We start from the raw sequence: 5,113 nt of genomic DNA, 5'->3' as shown, positions 1-5,113 counted from the left end.
CAAATGATCCACTGCCCTCTAGTTGTGTGTAATTTACTTCTTAACAATTGGTATTAGAGAACAAGGTCCTATTTGAGAAGGAATCCTAAAAACTTGAGGAAATATATGGATTATAGGAAGCAGAGTTATAAGTTTGATGGTGATAGCTATGACAGTTGGAAGAACAAGATGCAAATACATTTGATATGTGTGGGAATTGACTACTGGTTGACCATAAGGGTTCAGATTTTTATAAAGATTTAAAAAGATCTATCTTCACGCACATATGAGGAGAATAATATATTATAGTATAAGATGATTGCAAGATAGATGCTAATTAGTGTCCCATCTGAATCATAATTCATTTAGGTAAAGGAACTGGATCTAGAACATGGTATTTGATTCACGTCAGAGAGTTTATACGAGGTGAAAATTTTACAAAAAAATCAAAGTTGTATATTTGGAAAACTAAGTTAGAAAATGTTAGAATGCAAGAATATGAAAGTGTTAGAGCATATGTAGAAAGATTATAGAAATTACTACATGGATAAAAAGTTCAAGTGGAACCATAAATAAAGATGAAGTTGTTCAAAAGATTCTCATAGCCTTAACACCATCTTATGAGAACAAGGTAAATTCAATTGAAGAAATCATTCCTCTTATTAAATCTTTTAATAGAGAAACATTGATTCGTAAATAATAAGCTTTTGAAGCTGGAAGATTGAAAGATTGTGATATTGCTATCAAGACTTAACTATGTAGTTTTCGAGTGAAACTCATTGAGTCATGTTTCATGAGTAGTGATTCAAAGTGAAGCCATCTCCCATGAGAATAAATGGAACACTTAGCACTGATTGGATCTAGGTGATGCTCATAGAGGTGAAACACTGAGACTTTGTGAGATGTCATCCATCCCAGTACTACTCCAGTTAGAGCGTGCTTAACTGTGAAATTTCCTCCATGGTTAAACCCACTCTTCTTGCAACCCCATTTGTAAAACCTTTACCAAGTGTTGTGTATTATGAACCATTCATTAGAAATCCCCTTAAGCTCATCAATAGATAAGTAGGAGATAATTTCGATAATAAGTCAAATTGTGATATTGTTATCAGGATTTAATTTTGTAGTTTTTAAGTCAAAATAATTGACCCATGTTTCATGAGTAGCAATTCAACATGAATCCATATCTCATGAGAATAAATAGAAAACTTAGAGCTCATTGGTTCTAGGTGATTCTCACACAGGTAAAGCACTAGGACTTCCTGGGAGCTCACCCATCATAGTACTACTTCAGTTGGAGCGCACTTAACTACAAAGTTTCCTCCATGGTTAAACACACTCTTCTTGAAATTCCATTTGCAAAACCTTTGCCAAGTGTTGTTCCTTATGAACCATTAATTAGAAAGCCCCTTATGCTCTTTAATTGATAATAAGGAGATTATTTCCAAATCAAGTCAAATTGTGATATTAATATCAGGATTAAACTATGCAATTTTGAGTCAAACACAATGAAGCACTAGGACTTCCCAAGAGGTCACCCATCCCAGTGCTACTCTATCTAGAGAGTGCTTAACTATGAAGTTTCCTCCATGGTTAAACCCACTCTTCTTGAAACCCAATTTTCAAAACCTTTACCAAGTGTTGTACCTTATGAACCATTCATTATAAATCCCCTTAAGCTCGTCAATTGATAAGTAGGAGATAATTCCCATCGCAAGTCAAATTATGATATTGATATCAAGATTTAACTGTGTAGTTTTTGAGTCAAATTCATTGACCCATCTTTCATGAGTAGTGATTCAACATGAATAATTCTCTCATGAGAATAAATGGAACACTCAAAACTCATTATTTCTAGGTGATGTTCATAAAGGTGAAGCATCAGGACTTCCCAGGAGGTCACCCATCCCAGTACTACTCTAGTTGGAGCACACTTACCTACAAAGTTTCCTCCATGGTTAAACCCACTCTACTTGCAATCCCATTTGTAAACCTTCACCAAGTGTTGTGCCTTATGAACCATTCATTAGAAATCCCCTTAAGCTCATAAATTGATAAATAGGGGATACTTTCCATAGCAAGTCAAATTGTCATTTTTCTTTAAGGATTTAATTATGTAGTTATTGAGTCAAACTCATTGACCCATGTTTCATGAGTAATGATTCAACACGAATCCATCTCTCATGAGAATAATAAGAACACTTAGCACTCATTGGATATAGGTGATTCTCATAGAGGTGAAGCAGCGAGACTTCCCGGGAGGTCACCCATCTTAGTACTACTCCAACTGGAGTGCACTTAACTACGAAGTTTCCTTTATGGTTAAACCCACTCTGCTTGCAATCCCATTTGCAAAAACTTCACCAAGTTTTTTTTCCTTATGAACCATTCATTAGAAAGATACTTTTCCTAGAGTCCTAACCAAGAGTGCAAGTACAAGTAGCATAAATCTCAAAGAATATGAAGGTGAATGGGCATAAATTTAGGAAGAAGAAAAGAAGATGGATGATCTTGAAGCCTTGATTGAAAAAAGAGAGGAAAGGGATACAATGGTATTCAAGGCTAAGTTTTCTATATATTTCTACAATTGCAACAAGATTGGTCACTTTATATCAAGATGTCCTACAAGAAAACCTAAAGTAAAACCTAGATCTTGCAAATTAAAACTTCCTAAAGAATTTCTCTATGTTAGCGGTGATAAAATTAAGGTTAGATGTATCAATTTCATGGATAATTATGATAAATATGGGATAGGATTTGTTTCCAAAAAAGAAGAGAGTAATGTTAAAGAAAAAGCACTTGTTTCATGTGTTGAGAAAAGGAGAATAGATTGGATCATAAGTAGTGGTTGTTCACATCACATGAAAAGTGACAAATAAAGTTTGTTGAATTAAAGAGCTATGATGGAGGTGTTGATAGAGTTGGTAAAAATTCACCTTGTTTGATAAAAGGAAAAGCCCCTATAACTCTTGATGGTAATACTAACATTGATGACGTGTTATTTATTGAAGGACTAAAACATAACTTGTTTAGTGGTGGATAACTAGTTGATAAGGGTTATCATTTACAATTCACTAATAAGAAATGTTAAATTAAGGATAAGCATGGAAATGAGATTGATACATGAACAAGGAATCGAGGTAATGTATCTCAATTGAATCCCATTGAGACAAGTTGTTTTGTTACAAAATTGATGATGATTGGCTATGACATAGAATATTTTATCATATAAATTTTGATAATATAATGAAGGTGAGAAATTCTAATGTGGTGAGAGATCTACCTAAGATTGTGAATCCTTCTAATATGATGTGTATAATAACAAATAGAAATGGAAAACATTTTAGAGAAAAAAATTTACTACATCAAAAGAGTTGGAGATTAAGCACATAGTCTTATGTGGACCTATAAAGACAAGAACATTCTATGGTGATAGGAACTTTATTATTTTTATTGATGACTTTACTAGTATGATATGGGTTTCTTTCGTGAAAGAAAAATGTGAAGCACTTGATAAATTCAAGATTGTTAAGGAAAACTTGAGAGTAAATTAGGAATGAGGATAAAATGTTTAAGGTCTAACAAAGATGGAGAATTTACTTCTAATAAGTTCAATAGATATTATGAGGATCGTGAAATTCTAGAAAAACTTTAGCACCTAAAATACCATAGTAGAATGGTATAAAAGAATGAGAAATAGAACGTGTAGTGAGGAAACAAGAGCAATGTTACTTAAAGGAAAGAAATCAAATGTACATTAGAGAGAAGTGTTTAATACTACAACATATACCATAAAAAAAGTTCAGATTAGACAAGGAACAAGTAAAACATCTTATGAGATTTGGTTTGGTCATACACCTGCTATTAATTATTTCAGAATTTTTAGAAGCAGGTGATATATCAAAATGGATTATGAAACAATAAAGTTTGATCCTAAAAGTATTGAAGATATATTTATTGGATATTCAAATAAGAGTAAGGCTTATAGATATTATAACTTGAGATTGAAGAAAGTTGTTGAGAGTGAAAATGTCAGAATTGATGAAAGATTTTAGGTACAAGAGAGAATTTTTGAGTGTGATTAGATGATGATTCAAATTGGGCAAGTACAAGTCAGAGTTCAGTTCAAAATGAGAATGCAAAATAGGAATTATTCTTTGAGATTGATGATGGAATTCAAGTTTAGATTGAGGAAATGATGAAGGGTGCTCCCTTTAATACCATAAACACATAATAGAAACAAAAAAATACCAACAAATGCGAGAACAAAATATGGACTCCTTATTTGCACCAAAAATGCAGAATTATAGAATTCACAAGTACAAAATGCTAACCCACATGGGTGCCTTCATTACAATAATTTGCAAGACTAAGCTACAAACTACCACCCAAAGTTGTCCTGAAAAATGTTCAAGCCTTTTTTAAATAGGCAATTTTATGCCACTCAGGAAGGTTCTAGATGGTCAAACTTAATACCTAGGGCCGACAGACCCTTACAATACATATAGAGTCAGCTAAATACATTTTGACAAATTATTTTAGATATTTCCGTAGCCCAACTTTGGAATACGATAACTCTCGAACCATTTCTCTGATTGGCAATTATAACCACTTTTCAAAAATGCTAGCTCCTGATCTACAGGCCTTGAACTATATGAATGCCTTTCCATTGAGTTTTCAGACATCATCTAGGCACTCTAAGGTCTCTAATGGTGAGCCTAAAGATTTTTTAGCAAATATTTCCACCGAAAATACACAATAACTTCTCTGATACTTAAGCTAGAGAAATGAATTTTTTATGGTAGGCATATAATTCCAAAATTAATCTTTATGTAGAACATGAGAACATTCTAAGCTCGTATGAGAAACTTACTAAAAATAGAAAGTTTTCATAAATAGTAACCACCTTGTCTACTAGTCCTTATTAAAATAGAAAAGACTGAAAATAAAATATTTTTGGGTGATGCAAGATTGTTCTTATACCCAGGATGCTCCTACATCAAACACCCAGGGTAATTTGAGAAGTGACTTCATCATGTCTCAGGTGTTAAGAGGAAAACCAAGACGGTGAACCTCCTCCCTTGCTATCCATAATGAATCCTCTACTAGCTTCCCTTTCCATTTGACTAGGTAT

This window comes from Cupressus sempervirens, chromosome 4, assembly GCF_028749045.1.
Source record: "Cupressus sempervirens isolate cs-2001-9-10 chromosome 4, ASM2874904v1, whole genome shotgun sequence".
NCBI classification, from domain to species: Eukaryota; Viridiplantae; Streptophyta; class Pinopsida; order Cupressales; family Cupressaceae; genus Cupressus; species Cupressus sempervirens.
The sequence above is the reverse complement of the archived record's forward strand: the minus strand, read 5'-3'. Positions refer to the sequence as shown.